The sequence below is a fragment of the Eumetopias jubatus genome, unplaced genomic scaffold (assembly GCF_037043125.1).
Source record: "Eumetopias jubatus isolate StellerSeaLion01/CBP00866 unplaced genomic scaffold, mEumJub1_p1.0 scaffold_1, whole genome shotgun sequence".
NCBI classification, from domain to species: Eukaryota; Metazoa; Chordata; class Mammalia; order Carnivora; family Otariidae; genus Eumetopias; species Eumetopias jubatus.
The window spans coordinates 150,861,748-150,871,006 of record NW_028274807.1 but is presented as its reverse complement, the minus strand read 5'-3'; the positions used below and the strand labels follow the sequence as shown (position 1 = coordinate 150,871,006).

The window sequence follows — 9,259 nt, the reverse complement described above, 5'->3', positions numbered from 1 at the left end:
AATAATTTAATGTAATATCCAAAATGGGGAAATTGCTAAAATTGAACCTAGTTTGCAGTTACAGAAGATTCTCAATGTCTTCTTTCATAGGTGAATTAAGACATTTCTCTATATTCTTGCCAGATTTCATTTTCAAATGTTGCCTTTGTGTGACTGTTCGTAGATCATGGGGCAAAGATCTAGATAACTTGGGTTTTATATACATCTCTTTTTTAGCAATGAAACTACAGTTTGGGTGGGACATCACAAAGCAAACCCGGAAAGCAGATCAGATGCCAACCTTCATGTGTATAACAATGCTTGCACTTGGGACTTTAGGGTCTTTAAAGGTCCTTGTCCCAAAGGATCTGAAAGATATCTTCCAGTCATATATATCCATAGTGGTGCTTCAAACTTCTTGTTCACATATACTCTAAGAGAAACTTGAAAAACATTGCACCTAGGCATTTTCTTATCAAGGTGAATGGCATAAGTTCAAGACGTGAGACAAATCACACAAACACATTTAAAATCTTTACTTACATCCCACCTGCTAAGATTCCATTGCTCAAACTAAGTGACATGGTCAAGTCCAACGTCAAAGGAGTGGGGAAATGTACTCCCTTTACTGCAAGGGTGATGAGTGAACAATTGAGAACATAAATCCAACTGATCATTTTTTTTTTTTTTTTTGGTTAGACAATTTATTGAGAGACTCCCCTCCCCGCCCTCTCCATCTTTAGGTCACTTTTTCCTCTTGTAGACCTTGTATGCTAGCCCCAGGAACATGGCTGGGGTCAGGGCACGGTTTGAGGAGGCCCATCAGGTGGCTGTAGCTGTCCAAGTCATATCATATGAACACAGCTGACAGGTACAGCTCCTCCTATAGCGCCTTCACCCGGGGCCACCTTCTCGGCCTCCTTTTGCCCATAACTCTCCTGAAGGATCTTGCACTGTTCTAGAGAGGTCCGCTAAAGACACTGAACCACCAGCCAACTGCATTTGTTGTCTGGATGTCTGTGTCAATCTTGTCTGTCACACTAGGGTCCCCAAAGAGAGCAAGGGAATCATCCTGAATCTGAAAGAACTCCCCCATCTCCAGCAGGATTTTCTTGGTGTTGGCATACTTTTCTCCCTATGTCTGCCATATCCATGGCAGCAGCCCCAGGAAGATAGAATGAATAGAAAGCCATCTTGTTCTTGACAATAGATTTATACCTCTTTTCAGTGAATCTGCCAAGATCACATTACCCTGGGGGGCTGTGATGAGGTCCAGGGTCTGTCTGATCTCAGTCTAATAGGAATTCTGTAGGAAAAGCTCAATCAATTTCAGGTAACAGGGCTGCTCCTGGCAGTAGAGATTCAGCAGGTGGTAGATAAACGCTTCCAGAAACAAAACATCTTTGATGGTATCCAAACCTATGCCTGGCTTCTGATATGAGCAGATCTGCCCCTGCCGGGTAAGGGATGAATCCATGATGTCATCTGACACCAGGAAGAAAGGTTGGAGCAGTTCCACACACCAGCCCACAGTCAGGGCCTGCCGGATGCTATCAGCATCCTGCTTCCTTGACTCCACCAGCTCCTGAAAAGCTATCAGCACTGTCAACACCTCACTGGTACTTGCCTCCAATAGCATTGTACTCCAAGACCTCCTTAAGCCAGGCAATTCCATCTCCTGTCTCTGGGTGGCCCATGCCATCCTCGATCAGCACCTTGACAATCTGGGAGAATTGCTGGATGAAATCCTACTTTGCTTGGGCATAAGGGTTCAATTCCTGGTCTCCATCCATTCTGAGGTAGGAGTAAAGTGCTCTGCTCCTGGATGCCAGCTCTTGGTCTACATCCAATTGATCATTTAAAATTTAAAAACTTTCTTCTAACTGAATTATCATTATAATTATTGCAAACAGATATCAAAACACAAAAATATATTATAATTTCTGAAAAATAATTGTTAAACATAAATAAATTTTTATAGGAAACACATCTCTTAATGATATGAAATTTTTAAAAATATGTCCTATATCTGGGCATAAATATTATAAACACAAAAACAGCAAGATTCAGCATTAATTTCCTTTTTTTAAGAATTTATTTATTTCTTTGACAGAGAGAGAGAGACAGTGAGAGGGCTGAGCAGGGAGCCTGATATGGGGCTCGATCCCAGGACCCTGGAATCATGACCTGAGCCGAAGGCAGACACTTAAAGACTGAGCCACCCAAGCACCCCTTAGCATTAATTTCTTACTAATTTTCATTTTTATAGATAAGAGCATCGAGAAACTTTGTTTACATAACTATAGCTATAAAGAGATTTCCATAGCAATGTATTCAATTCTTTGAACTCTTCATTATATACCAAAAATCACATGATGATCCACCATCAAAAACTAATTTTAATGATCTATATGCTAACAACTTAATTTGTCTTCCTTTAATTTTGCTGAAAGCAACAAATAGGAAACGATGTTTTTGGCAAAATATTTTATTACACAGTCATTCTGTTTATTCACTTTTTCGGTTTCTAGGATGTACATGTAGAGAACTTAATCAGGACCTGTCAAGTGACTGTTAATTATATCTGGCTATTCCAGATATTCTCATTTATGGTCACCTTGTTTAACACAATATACTCAAAAAGGGATGGGGAAATACAATACAGCTAATTTTAATTCAACTGTGCTAAGGCAATATTTCATGAGGGGATGCTTTTACTTTTTTTCTTTTTTGGTAACAGCCTTATTTTTTTTTATTGTGTTCAATTAGCCAACATATAATACAACATTAGTTTTTTATGTAGTGTTCAATGATTCATTAGTTGGGTATAACACCCAGTGCTCATTACCACATGTGCCCCATTTAATACCCATCACCCGGTTACCCCATCCCTCCCACCCCCCTCCCTTCTGTAACCCTCAGTTTGGTTCCCAGAGTCCAGAGTCTCTCATGGTTTGTCTCCCTCTCTGATTTCTTCCCCTTCAGTTTTCCCTCCCTTCCCCTGTTGTCCTCTGCCCTATTTCTTATGTTCCACATCTGAGTGAAACCGTATCCTAATTGTCTGTCTCTGCCTGACTTATTTCACTTAGCATAATCCCCTCCAGTTCCATCCATGTCAATGCAAATGGGAGGTATTCATCCTTTCTGATGACTGAGTAATAGTCCAGTGTATATATGTATGACATCTTTTTTATCCATTCATCTCGGCTCCTTCCACAGTTTGGCTATTGTGGACACTGCTGCTATGAACATTGGGATGCTTTTATTTTATAACTAAGCTTGTAGCAGCGGGTAGACTATTTTCATATAACCTGATGATAATGCCACTCCTAACATCAAACCAATCATCAAATCAGAGTTCCTTTCCATCCAGATAATCTAATTTCACTTTTCAATTCAAATAAACATATTAATATAGGACCCTATTCCCATCTCAATTTGGAAAGCAACAATAGTCTAGAGTATTTTGAGCCTATTTTCTTCAATGATCAATTAAAACTTTTGAGTTGAACATCCTAGATTTATTAATATTGACCCGTTTAATGGCATCATCCAGTGGCACATGCAAATTTTGACTTAACTTTTTAGAAATGAAACCTTATGTATGAGAAAAATGGTATTCCCAAGTGCAAGGAAGATTTAAACCACAAATATGAAGAATAAAACTGGTGTTTGCCCAGGCATTGAAACAGCTAGTGAGCAGAGAAACTTACATACTCTTCCCAAGAAAAACCCAAAGCAACTCAGTTACAGGAGTGGGCATGTACCAATCCATATTAACAGAAGGGGACAACCCAAATCACACTAAGAAAAGAAGTGGTTCTGTAAACAAAAATGGTATACAGGAATTTTGCTAAGCCTTGATTGGCAGTGTAAAACTCTGATTATTTTAACAGAATATGGCTGTCTTTCATTCTTTCTCCTATTTTCATGGATCCTTGGCCTTCTAGAGTTCTATCAAGAAGAGAAAAGAGAAGAGAAGAGAAGAGAGGAGAAGAGAAGAAAAGAGGAAGGGAGGGGAGGGGAGGGGAGGAGAGGGGAGGAAATGGGATGATTGACAGCTGGTGAGGAGGATGAGACAGCAGAAGGTTTCAAGCTCTGAGGACCAAAAAGAATGTGGAAAGAGTGGGACTTTTGAGGAAGAAGCTCCCTAGAGTCTGTGAGCAAGCTAGCTAAAAGTGGATGAAAGGAGGGAAAGCTGAAGTCCACCTCCTTTTCCACTCTCCATTCCAGGATGCCTTACATGTCACTGATGGACTTTTAAGAGAGTCTTCTTCCCCTACTGAACTTTGCTGTCCTGCCCATCAAATATTCACAGCTTTGCAAATAGACTTGCATTTAGGTTCTGCCTACACCATAAATGTGATTTGAAAAAAGAAGAAAACTCCCAATGAGATTTGAAGCTTTCACTTTTCCAGGAAGGAGGAAGGAGGAAGGAGAGTGGCGGGCCACCCATGGGAACTACCTGAGGCCCAACAAGAAGCCAGACCAGTCAGATTCCTGGATTAGGAAGCACAAAACACACAGCTTCCACTCTGCACAATTGGGCGAATCCTTCACATCTCATTCACACCCAACTTCCTGCATCTTAGAGTCAGACAGGCCCTCAAGGTTGCTTGTCTTCAGGAAAGTGCACTCTGATTATCTTCATGAATCAAATGAAGCCTGGAGAATTTCCAGAGTCCTATAGTTAGGAAGTGGTGCAGAGATTAGAATTCAAGTCACCTGTCTCTCAGCTCAAAGAGAAAAGCACAAAAACTATAAAGTAGGCAGGCATCATTTGCATAATATGGAGAAATATAACATTTGAAGTTTATCATTCTATTAAAGAACAAAAATTCATCTGAAAAATTTGAAAGCCTAATTGTCTTTATTAAACAATTCATAAATCGGGCAGCATCCCATCTAGTAGAGAGATGCTCAAAGGAGTTGTACAAAGTGGAAGGTTTTTAATAGGAAGGAAGGTGGGGCAAGAATTACTAGGAAAAGAAAAGAAAAGGTTGTTTCAGTCAAGGTCACCTTCCATTAACGATGAGAGCAGAGGCCAATTACATCACCTTCCTTTAGGGGATGGACAGCCCATGTGACAGTTTACCTCACAGTGCTGACCAGAAAATTCCTGACTGACGCATTGAGAATACATTTCTGGAGGAAGGTGAAACTGCACTTAGGTTAGGTATTAAACCCCGGTTTGAGGACATGGCCTAGCATAAGTGACTACACCTTGGGCCTGTGATTTTCTTTTTGACAATTCCTTCCAGTAATTTTTTTCCTTCTATCTTCCCTTTCTTTCTCTCTTTTTTCCAGGGAATATAATCATGCTGTGGATTTTCTAATATATAAAAATTAAACATTTTTATCCTTATCATCATATTTTGCATAGCTGTGAACATGAGATTCAAGACTCAAAAGATCTTCTTTTCAATGCACAAAGAAACTGATGACCACATTACCTTTAATCATTATCACCAATCCTGTTTGGCAGAATTCTAAGATGACCGTGAAGTGACATTTGCTTTGATAAAAGTTCTGCCGTTTGTGAGTGGGAAGAACCTGTGAATATGATGAGAAATTTTTCTCATGATTAGGTTATGTTATATGGCATAGTTAACTTTAAGAAAGGGAGATGATCCAGATGGGCCTCACTTAGTTACTTGAGTTCTTTAAAAGCAGAGAGTTTTCTCTGGCTGATGGCAAAAGAAGTCAGTGATTCAAACATCTGGAGGATTCAACGTGCCACTGTTGGCTTGAACATGAAGAAGGCTATGTGAAAAGAACCTACAAGCAACCTAGTTGCTGAGGGTGAGCTCCAGCCAACAGCCAGCAAGAAAATAAGATCTTAGTCCTACAACCACAAGGAACTGGATTCTACCAATGACCCAAGTAAACTTGGAGACTGATTCTTTCCTGAGAGCTTCCAGGTAAGAAGGTATCTTTGAGCCCTAGAGGAGAGAATCCAACCATACCTTACTGGACTTCTGATCTACAGACCTGTGAGTTAATAAGTAAGTATTGCTTTAACCTTCTAGATGTGTGGCAATTTGTTATGCAAACAGACAACCAATACTCCAGTCTTGGATTTAAAATAAGTATATTCACACAAAAAGAATAAGATAAAGGAAAAAAATTTCAAGAAACTTTGTTTCTCCTGGTAATCCAATGACTGGACATGGATTTATACACCCTGGATGTGCTAGAATTGGCTTAGGGAAGGAGTTATCTATTTGCTTTCCAAATAGTACGTGTAATTAACAGTCATCCCTTCTGATTCTTGCAGTTACAAATGTTGAACTTTTGAGGGGAGAAGAAAAGCTTTTTAAAAAGAGTAGTAAATGTTTCTAGAGCCAAAGAGAACAAAGGAACAGGTTTTTTTTTGTATCTCATATTTGCATTTGAAACACAGGGGTTATTAGTATTCATGGTTGTCATGTTTATATCCAAAATTCATACACCATCTCCTCTAAAGGTGCTGTTACCAAAAGAGAAAGTTAAACATGTAAAAACCAGGAAAAAAAAAAGGATGCCAGATGTAAATCTACAGTTTTAGCAGTTGGGCAGTAAATAACAGGGAGAAGGGTGAATATCTCCTGAAAAATATCTTTAACTGTCATTACTGGGATAGTAAATTCAACTAACTGTAAAAACATGCCTCTTATAGAAATGGCTCTGTGAAATTATTCTCTAGGAAATGTGAAACTTTATACATTCATTCCATCAGAAGAGAATTTAAAACCACTCATCCATTACCAGTTTACAGATAATGAGAGATGAAGGTTCTGTATCAATAATAACAGATACACTGCTAAGGTCAGGATGCTTTCACAATAGCAGTGCAAAAAAAAGGAGCCCTACAGAGGCTCCCCTGATCCTGAAACATCCTAACAATAGGGAGATTGTTGGCTCACAAGGCAGGCTACCCCAGCTGTGCCTGCCTAAGAGGCGGGGAAGAGGAAATTTATCAGTGAGACTGAAGAATCCTCCAAAACCATCATTCCACCCTTCATTGGTCTTAACTCCCTTCCTCTAGAGCTATCTAGTTATAAAATACCAGCAGAGATGTATGTCGTTATACCACATTTGTTATATTTATCTTTGAATTTGGTTCAAGAGCAAAACTTTATCATGGTACATTGAATGAATATAACAAGTCAAACTTTTGTAAATATTTTCCAATTTATGTCCCCTTACCAGGAAGCCAGTTTCTCTGCCTGCATCAAATCGATTATGTCTGAAAAGAAAGCAGGGCAAATGTTGTATCAGCAAAGAGGATGACATGATGGAGGGTAGCCCACACCCAACAAGAGAAAAAGGAAGCCCACCCAGCTAGCTCTGGAAGACCCAGGCATTTCATAGTATCTAGCAGGTGAGGAGGCTCTGGAGGAATGCTGGATCTATAATAAGAGAAATGAAGAGGTGAGCTTTTCTTTCCACATTTGAATATGATGTGAGTAAATCCGGAACCCTCTCATACAAAGGTTTGATAGTAGACTGAACAGAGGGAATTAGGGAAGAATGGAGTCACCAATGACCCACAGCAGTAGAGTCAGAATGAACTCAGAAGCCTGCATCTTAAGGTCAAGGTTGGTGCCCAGTTTGCATTGCATGTCAATGTGTTGAGTGTTCCAGCTTGAACAGCTAAATTCCTGGCTTGCCTGGGAATTTCCTGGTTTTAGCACAGAAGTCCCATGTCTCAGGAAACCCCTCAGTCCTTCATGAGTTCTGTCTCTGTGTATATCAGCTTGCAACTGTGCATTATGAGTAAGTATAGTAGGAAATATAAGACAGAGAAATTTAATTAGATTAGGTACCTAGTTAACACAGATTTTAATAATGTGGCATTGCTAACCTTATATTCAAGGGACTGTAGAAGCCTAATAATCCTCAGTGGATTCTCATTTAAACTGCCTTTTGAGAAGTGCTTACTGGCAGAGTTTTGCATGAGGTCTGATTTCTTAAAACAAAACAAGTCTTAAACTGACCTGTATTGTCCTGACAAGTCCTTAAGATAACAATTATTCTTTACATTAAGTGTGCCAGGATAACATACACATATGTTAATTTGTGTTTGCTTTAGCTGCTGCAGGACGCCTGAAACATCCAGAATGGTGGGGACCAGCCAGCTGGAATAGCACAAAGGCAGTGGCCACAGATGCATCACTGACATGAACTACATTGAGCAGAAGGGGAGTGTGGGAACGAAGGGTCAGGTCACCACCTCAGTCAATGTCCTATCTACATGCAGGAAGGAAGGGCAGTTGGAAGGTAGGAATGGAAAAAGGCTTAAAGGTCCTGCCTCATCTTTACCCTCACTCCAGACAGAAGAGGAGTCACATGTCCACTGCCTTCAGCTACTAAATTTAGCTTCTAGAACTGATCAATGATCTGCTTTTCTCTCATCATCCAAAATCAATAATAAACTTACCAACGGCATCTGTGCAAATTATGAATACTTTTAGGGAAATGTGTCCTATTTAAATGAGTCACATTAATGCAAAAACCATGTAGGAAGGGTCAACATATAATAATAAGGAGCTCAGTATTAACCAAGCTCATTTGAATTTTAGGCCCATTTGAGTATTACTTTCTCTCTTCTCACCTCCCAGTCCCCTAAGACATGTGATAATTAAAAGTAAATTATATCGAACTGCATGAATAATCAAAAAACTAAATCATTATCTTCCAGTAAAAATACATTTTTATAAATATATTTTGTATATATTTCCAGTAAATATATATATTTTTTGAAACAAGGAATATGGTCATGTGCTACAGTCTTGGGCTCTGACACCATGAGAAGTGAAATGGGAAGCCCCATGACTTTGTAAATAAAGGATGCAGAAGACTGATGGTCTCTCTCCAGAGGAAAATGCAAAGCATTGTAAAAGAGTCTTTTCTCTATTAAGTATGGGGAAGAAAGGGGCCAGAGGCACCTCAGATCAGGAGAGAGAAATGAAAATGGGAAGGACTGTCACAATGTTAAATCCTGCTAAAGCTGCCCCTAACCGCCATGCATTCTCAGTACATAGGACTCTAAGGGGACATTTCCTGGCAGTGTTCCACCCAGATCCCCTTGATCTTCCCACTATTTAGACACGTCCCTCTCTAGCCTCTGCATTCCCCCCTCCTAACAGTTTACTTCTGGGGATTTCCTCCGAGAACTGCCCTTGTTCTACCAGAGCTGCATTGCCACAATATAAGCAAAGAAAGCCAGAGGCTCCCAGGAGTTTACATCCTCCCTCTATGGCCCGTGGCCAGTGACTGACAGGTAGACGTGTATAAA

The 9,259-nt window shown here is 39.9% G+C and overlaps 1 pseudogene; it reads right to left on the bottom strand.

The window, feature by feature from the left end:
* Nucleotides 1–723: 723 nt before the first annotated feature.
* Nucleotides 724–1,802, bottom strand: LOC114212203 (farnesyl pyrophosphate synthase pseudogene; annotated as a pseudogene).
* Nucleotides 1,803–9,259: the final 7,457 nt, after the last annotated feature.